Source organism: Scyliorhinus canicula, chromosome 2, assembly GCF_902713615.1.
Source record: "Scyliorhinus canicula chromosome 2, sScyCan1.1, whole genome shotgun sequence".
Taxonomy (NCBI): domain Eukaryota; kingdom Metazoa; phylum Chordata; class Chondrichthyes; order Carcharhiniformes; family Scyliorhinidae; genus Scyliorhinus; species Scyliorhinus canicula.
This window is the reverse complement of record NC_052147.1, coordinates 200,964,090-200,981,244: the sequence shown is the minus strand read 5'-3', so window position 1 is coordinate 200,981,244 and position 17,155 is coordinate 200,964,090. Positions and strand designations below refer to the sequence as shown.

The window sequence follows — 17,155 nt, the reverse complement described above, 5'->3', positions numbered from 1 at the left end:
TAGAAACAATAACCTCCGACGCCCGCCCCTCTGACGGAGTCAAACTACATTTAACAGCTTCCTGATTTGACTGGAGAGCTGCCTACCCTTCACAAAACCTGTTTGATCCACAGAGACCGCTCCTGATACACACCCCTCTATCCTACTCGCCAACACATTCGCCAATGCTTTCACGTCCGTATTCAACAACGAGGTGGCATGGTGTATGACCCACACTCAGCGGATCCTTTCCCTTCTTTGAGATCAGTGTAATCGGCACCTGTGTCAGCGTCTCTGGCAACTCCCCCCTCTCCACCCACCTCTCTAAACATCTCCAGCAGGTGAAGTGCCAACTCTTGTCATAAAAATAGAATCATAGAATCCCTAAAGTGCAGAAGGCGGCCATTTGGTCCATCGTGTCTGCACCGACCTTTGGAAAGCGCACCCTACTCAAGCCCACACCTCCACCCTATCCCCGTAACCCAACCACCCAACCGAACCTATGGACACTATGGGGCATTTTTTTTATCATGACCAATCCACCTAATGCAGATCTTTGAACTATAGGAGGAAATCGGAGCACCCGGAGGAAACCCATGCAGACACGGGGAGAAAGTGCAAACTCCACACAGTCACCTGAGACTGGAATTGAACCTAGGACCCTGGAGTGTGAGGCAACAGTGCGCCACCGTGCCGCCCAAACTGCTTATAAAACTCCGCTGGAAAGCCATCCGGCCCTAGGGTCTTCCCCGACTCCATTTCTCTGATACTATCTGTCACCTCTTCCGCCAACTCTGGGAACTCCGACTCAACCAAGAATCGTCTCATATCCCCTCTTCTCTGCCCAGCTTTGCCTGATACAACTTTTCATAATCCCCCCTGAACACCTCATTAAGCCTCGCTGGCTCCAACACCGCCTCCACATTCTCCACCCGCACCCTTAAAATCTCCCTAGATGCCACCCGCCGCCTCAACTGGGAGGCCAACATATGCTTGCCTTCTCTCCATACTTGTACTGCACTTCCGATGCTATCCGCAGCTGTCCCAGCACTTTGCCCATCATCAACCTATCAAACTGCCCCTGCAGCCTCTCCCTCTCCTCCAACAACTCCTTTGTGAGGATCCCCCAATATTTCCTATCCACCTGAACTATCTCGGCAGCATCCGCCTGTGCTCCTCCCTCATTCTATCCCTCTGAGCCTTGAACGAGAGAATCTCCCCTCGAACCACCAACTTCCAACACCTCCCCTTTCTAATTAAGCTCTGCATAATTCCCAATCACCAGTCTCACCTTTTCACAGAATGCCTTATCTGCCTAGAGACCTGAATCTAACCTCCACCCCGGCCTCCGCACCTGCCCCGAGCTAAGCCTGACCTCCTGCCAATGTGGCGCATGGTCCAAGATCACAATTCCCACATACTCCACCTCCACCACCCCCAACAGCACTGCCCGCCTCACCACAAAGAAATTGATTCTAGAACAGAAACATAGAAAATAGGTGCAGGAGTAGGCGTAGGAGTAGGAGTAGAACTAGGACGATTCTGTCCTTCAGGACTGCACCACCATTCAGTATGATCATGGCAGATCATGCAAATTCAGTATCCCACTCCCACTTTCTCTGCATATCCCTTGATTCCTTTAGCCGCAAGGGGCTCATCCAGCTCCCTCTTGAATAACCCAATGAACTGGCCCCAACTGCTTTCTGTGATAGAGAATTCCACAAATTCACAACATTGACTTCCTTATCTAGGTGCTAGATGGCTTACCCTTTATTCTATGGCTGTGACGCCTATTTCTGGACATCCCCAACATTGGGAACATTCTTCCCGCATCTAGCCTGTCTAGACCCGTCAGGACTTATGTTTCTGTGAGATCCCATCTCATTCTTCTAAACTTCAGTGAGTACAAGCCCAGTCGATCCAGTCCTTCTTCATATGTCAGTCCTGCCATCCCAGGAATTAGTTTCATGAACCTTCGCTGGACACCCTCAATAGTAAGAATGTCCTTCCTCAAACTAGGAGACCAAAACTGCACATAATACACCTTATACATGTACGAGAAGAAGGAGTACTCCCTCCCAGGTTTCTAAACCTCCACGGATCGACCATCCCCATACACTCCATAAACCCTCCCAGCTCCTTCGCTGTCCTCAACCTTCCCATTGACTTGGGGCTCGTTCTGTCCATCTTCGGTTCCTTTGGGGTCCTTTGGGTGAGGTTGATGATTTTGTCAGTATTCAAGTCGGTTAGGGGCTAAGATGAGACTGGTGGAGTTAAAATCTCTGCCCATAATCAGTTAGTGCGTATCCAAGTCGAGGATCACAACCAATAACCGCTTTACAAACCCCGCATCGTCCCAATTAGGCACATATATGTTGACTAGTACCACCGGTGTCCCTTCCAGCACCCCACTATCACATACATTCCCTCCGGGTCCTGCACTTCCTGGCCCACACAAACCCCATCCTCTGTTCAACAAAATGACCCCCCCCCTCCTGCATGGTTTTGAATCAAACCCCGAGTGAAATACTTTCCCCACCCAACCCTTCCTCAGCTTAATCTAATCCTTCACCCAAAGATGGGTCTCCTGTATAAAAATCATCTCTGCTCTCAAACCCCTCTGATGCGCGAAAACCCAGGACCTCTTGGCCGATCCATTTAGCCCCCGGACGTTCCACGTCATGACTCTTTCGAAGACTTACACCTCCATTCCCCTCTACCGTGCGCCATCGCCCCCCACCAGTTCTGCCGCACGTAATCGCGTCCTGAAACGGGCACATCTGAGATGGCCCGCCTCTCCGCCCATGACCACACTCAACCTCCCACTCTACCACATCACATTCTCTCCCGCCACCCCCCTCACGATCTGGCCACCTTCACGACCTCCTCCCCATCACACCTCAGTTTATTAGCATAGCATGGCAACTCCTGCCCGAAGGCCCCATCTGCTCACCCTCCTATCCCTCCCCCCACCAGTCTCATCTTAGCCCCTAACCGACTTGAATACTGACAAAATCATCAACCTCACCCAAAGGACCCCATCAGGCACACCTCTTACACGAAACAGAAAGCACCCAAATTCACAAATACCTTCCTCCCAAAAGACAAAAGGCAGGAGGTGGGGTGGGGGTGGGGGGGGGAGCGATCACATCCTTCTTACAACCTTACAACTCCCCAAAGATTCCCTCCCTTCGACAACACAAAACAGCCATAACACCCAACCTTTGCGGACTTAACTTCTCCAACCCACATCACCTCTCAGTTCTCCCCTTGTAAAGTCGTCTGCCCCCTCTGGCATCTCAAAGTAATACTCCCTGCCATCGAATGTTACCCAAAGTCTCGCCGGGTACAACGCCCCAAAATGAATCTTCTGTCGGTACAACACAACCATGGCCTTGTTGAATCCGCGTACCTCTTTGTCAGCTCCACGCCACTGTCCTGGTATATCTGGACTCAATTACCCTCCCATTCACAGACTCACTTCTCTGGCCCACTTCAGGATCTCCTCCTTGTCCACAAACTTGTGCAACCCTACAATCATCGCCCACGGCGACTCCCCTGCTCTCGGCTTCTGCCTCGAGGACATGTGGGCCCGTTCCACCTGTAGGGCCTTGTCCAGCACCTTCTCCTCCACCAACCCAGCCAACACCCTCGAAACGTACTTCGTGGCACTCGTTCATTCCCCACCCTCCGGAAGACTTGCATGTTCTGCCCTCTGAACCAGTTTCAATGCTCCTCCATCTTCACTCAGAGTGACTTGCACAGATCCCCCAGGATCCCCACCTCCGTCTCCAAAGACACAATCCAATCACTCTGGTCGGACACCACCTTCTCCATCTCATGTATTGTTGCCCCTTGCGCCTCAAGGCACTTCTCCACCTGACGCAACGACCCTTGCAGAGGTGCCACTGCTCCCTCAATTGCCAACTGAGAATGTTCAACTGTTGTTAAACAATAAGCTTGTTATCCTGTTCTGTACTTAGATCAGGGCAGACAAGAAACTAATGCAGTTGCAACTGTCATTTCTTTTTGTTTAATAAACATTTTATTGAGATATAGTTTGGTATTATAACAACAACACAATAAACAATGTACATGAAACTATAAACATAGTGCAAAAGCCGTCTCCCTCCCTTACAGGTCCCACCTTTATTAACCTTCTACTCCAAGCTAAACTACCCCCCCCCCCCCCCCCCCCCCCCCCCCCCCTCTTCTGCTGACGATTAATTTTCCGCGAAGAAATCGACGAACGGTTGCCACCTCCGGGCGATCCTGAACAGTGGCCTTCTCAGGGCGAACTTTATTTTTTCCACACAGAGAAAGCTAGCCATGTCCGATAGCCAGGTCTCCGACTTCGGGGGCTTTGATTCCCTCCAAGCTAATAGTATCCGTCTCCGGGCTACCAGGGAAGCAAAGGCCAGAACGTCTGCCTCTTTATCCTACTGGATTTCCGGGTCTTCCGACACCCCGAAAATCGCCACCTCTGGACTCAGCGCCACCCTTGTTTTTAAAACCGTGGACATGACGTCTGCAAACTCCTGCCAAAATCCCCTTAACTTCGGACATGTCCAGAACATGTGGACATGGTTTGCTAGTCCTCCCGCACATTTTGCACACCTGTCTTCCACCCCAAAGAATCTGCTCATCCGGGTCACTGTAATGTGAGCCCGGTGAACGGCCTTAAATTGTATCAGGCTGAGCCTGACACATGTTGCGGACGCGTTGACTCTACCTTACGCGTCCGCCCACAGACCATCCTCTATCTCTCCTCTCAGCTCCTCCTCCCACTTGCGCTGCAGCTCCTGGGTATGCGTCTCCTCTGACCCCATAAGTTCCTTGTATGCAGTAATATGCAGTTAGCCTCTGAGAGTCCTCAATATGAAGTTTCATGTCTTCAGGTCAAGGAGGACAAGGAAACCTCTTGCTGATTACCAACTATCATCTTCCATCAGCTGATGAATTAGAACCTTTCTGCGTTGAACATGAGAAAACAGTGAGGGTAACAAGGGTATGCTGAAAGTAATCCGGGTTGGAGACTTCAATGGTGCCAGCAATTAAGCAACTAAAGCGGCTTCATGAACATCCACATGCTCAACCATGGTGGAGCCCAACTCAAGTGCAAAAGATGTGGCTAACGTATTCACAACAATTTTCACCAGAATACCAAATATAAAGTCATCCATCCCTTGATTAGAATAAAGAATAAAAGTGTCTCTCCTGTTTTTCAGGAGTTGGAGAACTGCTTTTCCCAGATCCAAATCACCAAGGCAAAATAATAGTATCTCTCCCGAATGACTAAAGATATTATTATTATTTAGGCACCAGCTTTGAAAATATTCTTAAGTATTTGGTAAAATACCTTTAAATTTTAATGCTCCAATGTAATTGTGTATATAGAAAGAGTATATTTAATAATAACTATCAAGGATGATAAAAATCAGCATCTGCAACAATATTTCGCTTTTTGGCTCTGTCACTCACTTGTGTTTCACTCTCTCTAGGATCTTCTTTATTTTATCTTATCTGCCCAAGTTTTCTCTGGCTTTCCACGGAGTTGGGAGGCGCTACAACACACAGCCTAGCTCCGCAGGATAGAAGGCGACTATTCTGCCCATCGTTTCTGTGCCGGCCCATTGCTACAACAATCCAAAACAAATCCCACTGCTTAGTTCTCTCTCCATAGCTTGTATCTTCCTCTGCTTCAAATACTTATCCAATTTTCCTCTGAAAGATGCAATGGTCTTTTTTTCAAGTACTTTCTGTGGCAAAGCATTCCATGTTCCAACAATTCTGTGTGAAGAAATTTCTCCTGGTTACAATAGCTATTGTTGGTTATTTGTACAAAGTTTTAAAAACTTAAAATTGAGACTGAGAACAGTACCTCTAAAATAGGGATTAAGAACAAACATGAGGAACAGATTGGTCAATGGAAATTATAAAGAATCTACATCTAGAACTTATTGACAGTGAAAATAGAAACATAGGAAGGGACATCGACCTGCAGTTTCTGCGGGATATGGGGGTTAAGCAATAGATATTAACTTGGACAGCCCCTCTGAAATTACTTGGCATCACAACCACAGAGGCTTTTGTGGCAATACGTTTGCAGGGTAGTTACCTTGCCGTGAGATAAGAAGTTGGCAAGGTAACTACAGGTCAGGGAGATTGAGGAGATAGGTGCTAGAACAGGAACGCTGTAATGTTAGCTTTTATTGCAAGGGGGGGGGGGGTGGAGTATTAAAGTGAGGAAGACTTGCTACAGCTGTACAGTGCATTGGTGAGATCTCACCTAGAATACTTTGTACAATTTTGGTTTCCTTACTTAAGAAGAGATATACTTGCTTTGGAGGCAGTTTAGAGAGATTTCATTAGGTTGATTCCTGCGATGACAGGAAGAGGGATAAGAGGGAAGGTTGAGCAGGTTGGACCTTTACACACCAGAATTCAGAATGAAAAGTGATCTTATTGAAATATATAAGATTCTGAAGGGATTAAATAGGGGAGATGCTGAGGTAATGTTTCTTTGCGTAGGGGAAACTAGGACTTCCAAAAGCAGGAATTTCCATTTTAAGAGATCTGAGAGGGCTGCTAACCTTTGGAATTCTCTACCCCACAGAGCAGTGGATGTGGGATCATTGAATATATTCAAGGCTGAGTTTTGATCTACAAGGGAGTCAAGGGTTATGGGGTCAGGCAGAAATGTGGAGTAAACGCCACAATCAGATGATCATAATTCTATTGAATGGCAGAGCTGGTTGAAAGGGTCAAATGGCCTTCCCCTGCTCCTATTTCTTATATTCTTATGTTCTAACATGAAGAATAAATTATCCTCTCCAATAAGGTTAAAGCACTGGCTACCTCTGGGGAAGATACGACTCCAGGTCAGACAATTAAGTGGCTGACAATAGAACCAAAAATATAAGATGGCTCAGGGCTTGGGGTGAGATATTAACAATTCAGTTCCAAATGCATCAGTAACAGGAGACTCTATAGTTAGAGGCTTCAGTACCAGACGTGCTGGATGTTATGTTACTTCCCATGTGCTAGGCTATGGACATTTCAGGAAGACTGAAAAATATTATAGAAAAAGAAAAATAACTTGCATTTATACAGAAATTATTATGACCTTGATGCATTCCAAATTGCCTCAGCCAATTAAATATTTTAAAGTACAGTCCCTGTAACATCTCCTAAAATCTGTCAAAATACTTCAAGCATTTCCTTTCCTGGACTGCGGTCCTCCACATGGACCACAGTGTCAGACTTCTCCCTTCCCTCCCAATTCGACTAATAGTCATGATTTTATTAGATGACAGCCTTACTTTATTCATAGTGGTCAAGCTTTTGAAATCAGAAGATTTAAAACCTCACTCAAAAGACTTCAGTACATAATCTAGGTTGACACTTCAATGCAGTATTGAGGGAGTGCTACGATGTGAGGCTTTTGAATAAAGCATTAAACTAAGGCCCTGTCTTCCCTTTCAAATGAATGTAAAAGGTCCTAAAGCATCATTCAAAATCCAGGCCAATATCTATCCCTCAACCAACATCGCTAAAACAGATTATCTGGTCACTCATAGTGTTGTTTTCTGTAGGAACTTGCGGTGTACAAATTGGCTGATGTGTTTCAAACATCAAATTGGTCTCATGCGATCATTATTAACTGCTTTAAAATATCCAGAGAAGATGAAAGGCACTATATAAATACAAGTTTTTCATTGTACGGTTTCATGAAAATTGTAATTTGCTTTCAATTATTATTACATATTCCTTTACTTATGTATTCAATTTATCTTAGCTTACAAAATATGTAACAAGATGGTTTGTGAGATTTACCAGGGTGGATACAGGTGCTGGATGATAAGCATACCGAGGTGGGGGAGTCCTGGGCTTTGGTAGTACTGAGTGCGGTGCTCCTGAGTTTGGCAATAAAAATATATAGAAGTTAGAACATGGAAACAGGTTATTTATCTGACCCAGTCTGCACCAGCATTTACCCTCTACTCAATCAGATAGCTTTATTACATTTACCCCACCAAATGTTAGTTTAGTGGTACACAGTGAACTTTTTAAAAATTCATTCGTGGGATGTGAGCATCGCTGGGAAGCATAGCAATTTTGCCCATCACTTGTTACCCTTGAGAAGGTGATGGAAAGCATCATGAATCTCTGCAGTATAGATACACCCAGTAGGTACACCCAAAGTCCTGTTAGAGTTCCAACATTCAATTCAGTGTAGGGAAGGAGCAGCAACATAATTCCAAGTCAGGATAGTGTAGGACTTTTATAATAATAATCTTTATTGTCACGAGTAGGCTTACATTAACACCGCAATGAAGTTACTTTGAAAATCCCCTAGTCGCCACACTCCAGCGCCTGCTGTTCGGGTACACTGAGGGAAAATTCAGAATATCAAAATCACCTAACAGCACGTCTTTCGGGAGAAGTGGGAGGAAACTGGAGCACCCGGAGGAAACCTACGCAGACATAGGGAGAACGTGCAGACTCCACACAGATAGTGACCCAAGCCGGGAATCGAACCTGGGACCCTGGAGCTGTGAAGAAGCAATGTTATCCACTGTGCTACCATGTTGCCCGCTACTTAGATGTAGTGTTCCCAGCCTTTACTGCCCTGGGCTTTCCAGGTGGTAGAGATTGCAGGTTTGGAAAGTGCTGTCAAAGGAGCCTTGATGGGTTGATGAAGCACATTTTGCAGATCATAAGAAATGGAAATAGGAGTAGAAGTAGGCCATTTGGCTCATTGAGCCTGCTCCACCATTCAATAACATCATGGCTGATTGATTGCCGCCTTAACTGCACTTTTGTGCCTGACTCCATTCCTCCTCATCTGTCTTAAGTTGCAGACCCATTATTTTTAAACTGCGCTCCCTAGTTCTAGATTTCCCCCCAGAAGAGGCGTTTCCATTCCTGTACTGCAGGCCTCCACGTGGACCACAGTGTCAGACTTCTCACTTCCCTTCCGATTCGCCTAATAGTCATGATTTTATTCATCCCAAGGAGGAGGAAACATGCCAAGGAGAGGACAAAACAACGGTGGCTGACAAGGGAAGGCAAGGATAGCATAAAAGCAAAAGAAAAAGCATCCAAAATGGCAAGGATTAGTTGGAAGCCAGATGATTGGGAAGCCTTTAAAACCAAGCAGAGGATAGGGGCAGCACGGTGGCACAGTGGTTAGCACTGCTGCCTCATAGCGCTCAGGACCTGGGTTCAATCCCGGCCCCAGGTCACTGTCTGTATGGAGTTGCACATTCTCCCCGTGTCTGCATGGGCCCCACCCCCACAACCCAAAGATGTATAAAAGGTCCTAGGTGAATTGAACACGCTAAAGTGCCCCTCAATTGGAAAAAAATAATTGGTTACTCTAAATTTATATTTAAAAAACACAAGCAGAGGGCAACTGAAAAAGCAATGGGGGGTTTGGTGTGGAGAAGATGAAATATGAGTGTAAGTTAGCGAGTAATATAAAAGAAGTTTGCAAGAGTTTTTTGAATATATAAAAGGTAAGAGAGAGGCAAGAATAGACATTGGTCCACTGGAAAATGAGGCTGTGGCAGTAGAAATAGGGAACAAAAATGGCAGAGGAACTGAATAGTTACTTTGCATCAGTCTTCACAGCAGAAGACACCAGTGGCATACCAGAACTTAAAGAGAGTCTGGCGGCACAGATAAGTGTAGTGGCCATCACAAAGGACGTTCTGGGGAAACTGAAAGGTCTGAAGGTGATAAATCACCTGGACCGGATGGACTACATCCCAGGGCTCTGAAGTATATAGCTGAGGAGATTATGGAGGCATCAGTGGTGATCCCTCAGGAATCACTAGAGGCAGGGAGGGTTCCAGAGTATTGAGAATGGCTAATGTAACACCCCTGTGTGAGAAGGGAGGGAGGCAGAAGACAGGAAATTATAGGCCAGTTAGTCTGACTTTGGTTGTTGGTAACATTTTAGAATCTATTATTAAGAATGGGATATTGGACTTAGAAGTGCATGGTAAAATAGCCATGATGTGGGTTTGTGGCCGTTGGACTGGGATGAGCACAGTAAGAAGTCTTACAACACCAGGTTAAAGTCCAACAGGTTTGTTTTGAATCACTAGCTTTCGGAGCGCAGCTCCTTCCCCAGGTGAATGAAGAGGTGGGTTCCAGAAACATTTATAGACAAAGTCAAAGATGCAATACGATACGTTGAATGCAAGTGTTTGCAGGTAATTAAGTCTACAGGTCCAGATGGAGCAACTGGAGAGAGGGATAATCACAGGCTAAAGAGGTGTGAATTGTCTCAAGCCAGGACAGCTGGTAGGATTTTGCAAGCCCAGGATTGGTGGTGGTGGTGGTGGTGGTGGTGGTGGTGGGGGGGGAGGTTGAATGTAATGCGACATGAATCCAAGATCCGGGTTGAGCCCATATTCATGTGTGCAGAACTTGACTATAAGTTTCTGCTCGGCGATTCTGCGTTGTTGCGCGTCCTGAAGGTCTTGGAGAACGCTTACCCGAAGATCAGAGGCTAAATGCACTTGACTGCTGAAGTGTTCCCCCGACTGGAAGGGAACACTCCTGCCTGCCTGACGATTGTCGCGCGATGTCAGATTTATCCGTTGTCACAGCGTCTGCATAGTCTCAGAATGCGCGACAACGCAGAATCGCTGAGCAGAAACTTATAGCCAGAAACCTGAGGCCGGAGGACAGTGTAGGGTGAGTGCACCTTTTTCTTTTCTTTCTTTAGTGTTATTGTTTGCACCATGGTGGAGTGCGAGTGTAGGGGAGGGGAATCAGTGGGGTGCAGGCCATTGGCGCCATAGGCGGGGCTGCAGGGCTAGCAAGTTCCGGGAGTGCAGTGGGGGGCAATCAAGTGGTTAGAGTTTTATGGGGGGGGGGCTGGGATTGTTGTTTTGTACAGGGGAGGGAGGGGGTGCAGCTGCTGATGGGGGTGGGGCAGTTGAAGTGCAACAAAGAGGGAGTTGGTGACGGTGGACATCCGAGGATGGACCTGGCGGGCTGCGGGACGCGAGCCGGCGGCTGGCCGAAGAAATGGTTGATTGGCGGGGAGGGGGACAGGGTTTCCCCGACCAGGCTGGTCACATGGAATGTGAGGGGACTGAATGGGCCAGTCAAACGCTTGGGTGTGTTCACTCACCAAAGGAGTTTAAAGGTGGATGTGGCATTTCTACAGGAAACGCATTTGAAGATTGGGGACCAGATTAGGCTGAGGAAGGGGTGGGTTGGGCAGGTTTTTCACTCGGGGTTGGATCTGAAGACTTGGGAAGTGGCGGTGCTAAGAAATAAGCGGATAGCATTTGAGGTGGGGAGCATAGTGGCAGATCCGAGGGAAGGTTTGTGATGGTGAGCGTGAAATTGGAGGGAGTGCCAGTGATCTTGGTGAATGTTTATGCCCCAAATTGGGATGATGTTGAATTCCTAAGGTGGGTGTTGGGGGAAATCCCAGACCTGGACTTGCACTGGTTGATTAGGGGGAGTGACTTTAATACGGTCATATAGCCGAGATTGGACCAGTTGAGTCCGCAATCGGGGTGTCGGCAGAGGCGAAGGAGCTAAAGGGGTTCATGCAGCGTATGAGGGACAGAATGGAGCATACAGAGATGGCAAAGGTGGTGGAGCAGATCCGGCGAGGAGATAGGTACTACTCAGAAGTTCGGAGGAAGGCTCATTGATGGAGCGGCAGACGTCACAGATGGAGTTTGGTTTAGTGTCCACAGGGATTGCAGTGGGGCAGCTCGGGACGGCAGGGGAACAGTGTATGAATATGGGGAGAAGGCAAACAGGATGTTGACTCACCAAGTCAGGAAGCAGGAGGTGGAGAGGGAGATCGGAAAGGTGAAGGATGGGAGGGGAAGGGTAGTCCTGGACCCACTGGGGGTGAATGGAGTGTTTGTGAAAAATTTTATAGGAGGCTATTTGAATAGGAGCCCCGGGTGGGGAGAGTGGGAATGTAGCATTTGTGTGGATGGGCTAGAATTCCCCAAAGTGGAGAAGGATTTGTCGAGAGGTTGGGGTCATCCATTGGGCTGGTGGAGGTGCTGGTGGGTTTGGGGGCGATGCAGGCAGGGAAGGCCCCAGGTCCGGATGGGTTCCTGGTGGAATTTTATAAGAGGTTTTTGGGGGACCTGGGGTCCCAGCTGGTAAGGGCATATAATGATGCGAGGAAGAAGGAAGAGCTTCCCCCTATGTTATCGCAAGCCTAAATATCCTTAATTCTGAAGAAGGATAAGGACCCGAGCAGTGTGGGTCTTATCACCCAATTTCGCTGCTAATTGTGGATGCCGAACTGCTGGTAAAGATCTTTGCCTCACGGATCGAGGGCTGTGTACCGGGATGTTCGAGAGGACCAGATGGGATTTGTAAGGGGAGGCATTTGTCAGCGAATGTCAGGCGCTTATTAAATGTGATTATGATGGCCCTAATGGGGCAGAATGTGGAGGTTGCTACGGATGCAGAGAAAACCTTTGATAGGGTAGAATGGGAATATTTGTGGGAAGGTCTGGGTCGGTTCGGGTTTGGGCAGTAGTTTGTGGATTGGATCCGGTTGCTATATAGGGTGCCAGTAGCAAGAGTAAGGACGAATCGGGTGAGCTTGGGGTATTTTAGATTACATCATGGGACAAGGCAGGGATGTCCACTCTCCCTGGTGCTTTTTTCCAGAGCGATAGAGCCACTGGCAATGGTACTTAGAGCATCGAGGAGTTGCAACGGGATAGTGGGGGGTGGGGGGGCATAGAGTTTGTTATACGCGGACAATTTGCTACTTTACATTTCAGACCCATTGGGTAGCATTAAGGGGATCATGAACATCCTGGAGGAGTTTGTTTGGCTGGTTTACTGGGTATAAATTAAACATGGGGAAGAGTGAGATTTTCCCGATTCAAACAAGGGCAGGCTGGGCGAGCTGCCGTTTAATCTGGTGGGGACGAACTTTAGATACTTGGGCTTTCAGGTGGCATGCAGATCGGAACATTTGCACAAATTGAACTTGGTTGGTTGGTTGAGCAGATAATTGGTAATTGTAAGAGATGGGATGTGCTCCCACATGGGGAGTGTGGGTGAGCGACCTCGCGGAATTCCTGAAGCGTGAAAAGATTAAGTTCGCCTTGAGAGGGTCTGTGGGGGGGGGGTTGTTCGTCCAGAGATGGAAGCTGTTTGGTGACTTCTTCAAAGATAGTTCCGAAGTCAGCAGTGGGGAGGGGGTTGGGGGGGGGCTGCAATTTATAAGGGGTAAAAACGGGAGAGGCAGAGTGGATGGAGGGGAACGACAGGGTGAGTGGGATGGTGTGATGTTATTTATTGGCCAGGTGATTTTCTGTTTGTTCTCTTTTCCTTGGTTTTGGATTGCATTTATGTATCTATTTATAAATGCCTTAATAAAAATATATTTTTTTAAAGAAATAGTGAGGTATTAGGTAGGACTAAGAGTCAGTCTTGGGAGGTCTACAGCACAGAAAAGGCCCTTTGGTCCATCGCATCTACCTCGGTCAAAAACAACCACCTACGTATTCTAAGCAAAATTTTGATGATCTAAAACTCTATGCCACAGTTAATATAGGCAAGCATACCACATGCCTTCTTAACCACTGTATCTACCTACCCTGCTACCTATGTATCTATGATCTTAGTGCGTCCCAGAGTCCTGGTCATTTCATCGGGCAAGAGGTACAAAAGTCTGGGAACACGCACAAACAGACTCAAAAACAGCTTCTTCCACGCTGTTACCAGATTCCTAAATGACCCTCTTATGGACTGACCTGCTTAACACTACACCCCTGTATGCTTCACCCGATGCCGGTGTTTATGTAGTTATATTGTGTACCTTGTGTTGCCCTATTATATAATTTATTTTATTTTATTTTATTTTCATGTACTTAATGATCTGTTGAGCTGCTCGCAGAAAATTACTTTTCACTGTACTTCGGTACATGTGACAATAAACAAAATCCAATCCAATCCAATTTATCATGTATTACCTTGCCTTGTTTATCCTGTCCAAGTCCATCACCTCACACTTATCCGGGTTGAATTCCATTTGCCACTGATCAATCCATCTGACCAGCCTGTCTATATCCTCCTGTAGTCCTCTTCACTATTTACCACCCCACCAATATTCGTATCTTCCGCGAACCTACTGATCAACCTCCTACATTCATATCTAAATCAGTTATATAAACCACAAACAGCAAGAGCCCCAAGACACGACCCCACTGGATACAGGCTTTCAGTCAGAAAAACACCCTTTGACCATCACCCTCTCCTTCCTGCCACTCAGCCAATTCTGGATCTAATTTGACAAATTTCCTTGGTTCCCATGCGCTTTCGCCTTTGTTATCAATCTCCCAAGTGGGACCTTATCAGAAGCCTTTGCTGGCGTCCAAGTAGACTACGTTAAATGCATTGCCCTCCAAATGCATTATGCCCATTGACATAATCTGAAAATTATTGCCACCCTCCCATTTCTTCCTTTGCCTCACTCAACAGCTTGGGATACATTTCGCCTGGCCCTGGAGATTTGTCTACTTTTACGCCTGCCTGACCACACAGAACCTCTTCTCTGTCTATGTTAATCTCTTTAATTTTATTACAGTCCTTCTCCCTGATTCCTAGGCCCACTCCGGCCCTTTCACTGGTGAACACCAACACAAAGTATTTATTTAGAACCCTACCTATGTCCTCCGGATCTACAAATTCCCACTGTGGTCCTTAACAGGCCCTACTCTTTCCCTAGTTATCCTTTTACCCTTAATGTACTTATCATAGATCATAGATCATAGAATTTACAGTGCAGAAGGAGGCCATTCGGCCCATTGAGTCTGCACCGGCTCTTGGAAAGAGCACCCTACCCAAGGTCAACACCTCCACCCTATCCCCATAACCCAATAACCCCACCTAACACTAAGGGCAATTTTGGACACTAAGGGCAATTTATCATGGCCAATCCACCTTATAAAACAACTTAGGATTTTCCTTTATTTTACCAGTATCCTTTCATGTCCCTTTTTGCTCTCCTTTTAAAGTTCCCTCTTGCACATTCTATACGCCTCTAGGGCTTCTGTTTTCAGTCCCCGATATCTGCCATAAGCCTCTCTTTTTCTCCTTATCCAATGCTGCATATACCAGGGTTCACTGAATTTGTTGGTCCCATCCTTTTTTTCGATTGGAACATATTGGCCCTGCACTCTCCCTATTTCCTTCTTGAATGCGTCCCACTGTTCTGTCACACATTTACCTGAAGTATCTGCTCCCGGTCCACTCTGGCTAAATCATATCTGATCTTATTAAAATCGACCTTTCCCCCCCCCCCCACACACACCGTTCAGAACTTTGATTTCAAGCCCATCCTTGTCTTTCTCTACAACAATTTTGAATCTAATGGAGTTATGATCACAGTCTCCAAAATATTCCCTCATTAATGCATCAGCCTGGCTTCATTACCTTATAACTCCAGGACTGCCCGCCCCTTCTCTTGCAGAATCTTCCATGCACTGGCTTAAAAAGTTATCCTGGACGCATTTTTAAAATTCCGCTCCCTCTAAACCTTTTGCAATAAATTGACCCCAGTTAATATTTGAGAAGTTGAAACCACTATCCCTACCCTATTTCTCTCGATTGTTAAGGGGCCTATAGAACACTCCCAGCAATGTGATTGCTCCATTTTGGTTTTTAAGTTCTACCCATATGGCTTCATTTGAAGAGTCTTCCAAGATGTTGTCCCTCCTTACTGTTGTAATTGACTCCCTAATCAAAATTGTGGCCCTCACCCTTGCCTCCTTTCCTGTCTTGCCTGATGCTCTTGTATCCTGGAAGATTGAGCTGCCAATCCTGCCTCTCTCAGCCATGTTTCAATGAGCTCAATGAATCATACCCCGTGGGCGGAATTCTCCGCAAAGGCCGTCGCCGTCGTGAAACCCGGAGGCCGCTCCTCGTCCCCTATTCTCCCCCCCCCAGGGGGCTAGGAGCGGCGTTCCGTAAATCTCAGCCGAGAATGACGCGGCCGGCGGCGCCTAATGACGTCAGCCGTGCATGCGCAGGTTGGCCGGCTCCAACCCGCGCATGCGCGGTTGCTGTCTTCCCCTCCGCTGCCCTGCAAGACGTGGCGGCTTGATCTTGCAGGGCGGCGGAGGGGAAAGAGTGTGTCTCTTGGAGATGCCGGCCTGACGATCGGTGGGCAAGCCGCTCGGCCCATCCGGGCCAGAGAATCGCGGTCGCCGTGAAAAACGGCGAACCGCGATTCTCCGAGCGGCATCTCACAAAACGCAACACGCCATTTTGGGGGGGGGGGGGGGGAGAATCGCGGGGGGTGCCAGAGCGGCCCTCCCACGATTCTCCCACCCAGCCTGGGGAGCGGAGAATCGCGCCCCATGTTTTAATTTGTGCTCTCAACTCACCTGCCTTGTTCATCAGACTCCTTGCATTAAAATAAATATCATCCAATCTTGCCAAACTCCCTTGTGACTTAACTGGTCCAGAAATTCTATGTCTTTCTGACTCACTTGATGTCACTTCAAATTTTGTCTGCGCATCTATTCCTGCTGAACCTTCGCTCAGGATCCCAACCCCCTGGCGAGTTAGTTTAAACCCTGGCAGCAGCCTCTCTGCTCAGTGGGAGTAAAAAAAATAGAAGCAGGGAGAGTGTAAGAAGAGACTGGCTGCTAACCTAAAAGGGAATCCAAAAGTCTTCAATTGGCATATAAACAATTAAAGTGCGTTAAAAGAAGTGGGGCCATTTAAGGACCTAAAAGGAAATTTACACATGGAAGCAGAGATCATGGTTGAGGCACTAAATTAACAATTTGAATTTGTCTTTGTCAAGGAAGAAGATTCTGCAGCACGGTAGCATGGTGGTTAGCACAATTGCTTCACAGCTCCAGGGTCCCAGGTTCGATTCCTGGTTTGGGTCACTGTCTGTGTGGAGTCGGCACGTTCTCCCCGTGTGTGCGTGGGTTTCCTCTGGGTACTCTGGTTTCCTCCCACAGTCCAAAGATGTGCAGGTCAGGTGAATTGGCCATGCTAAATTGTCCTTAGTCTCCAAAATTGCCCTTAGTGTTGGGTGGGGTTACTGGATTATGGGGATACGGTGGAGGTTTGGGCTTGGGTAGTGTGCTCTTTCCAAGAGCCGGTGCAGATTCGATGGGCCGAATGGCCTCCTTCTGCACTG

At 47.3% G+C, this 17,155-nt stretch overlaps 1 protein-coding gene across 7 annotated transcripts in view; it reads right to left on the bottom strand.

Annotated features, from left to right (window-relative positions):
- Nucleotides 1-17,155, bottom strand: part of atf2 (activating transcription factor 2) — a 226,610-nt gene that overhangs the window by 179,729 nt on the left and 29,726 nt on the right. For 2 of the 7 annotated variants that reach the window (XM_038789352.1, XM_038789351.1), the window contains exons 2-3: nucleotides 7,816-7,895; nucleotides 5,461-5,769 (exon numbers count right to left, since the gene is read on the bottom strand). The exons of 2 other annotated variants lie outside the window; for them this stretch is intronic. The gene's annotated coding sequence lies outside the window, so the exon portion shown is untranslated. The remainder of the gene's footprint in view (nucleotides 1-5,460; nucleotides 5,770-7,815; nucleotides 7,896-17,155) is intronic. 3 more of the 7 variants (XM_038789353.1, XM_038789355.1, XM_038789354.1) reach the window with 2 other exon arrangements.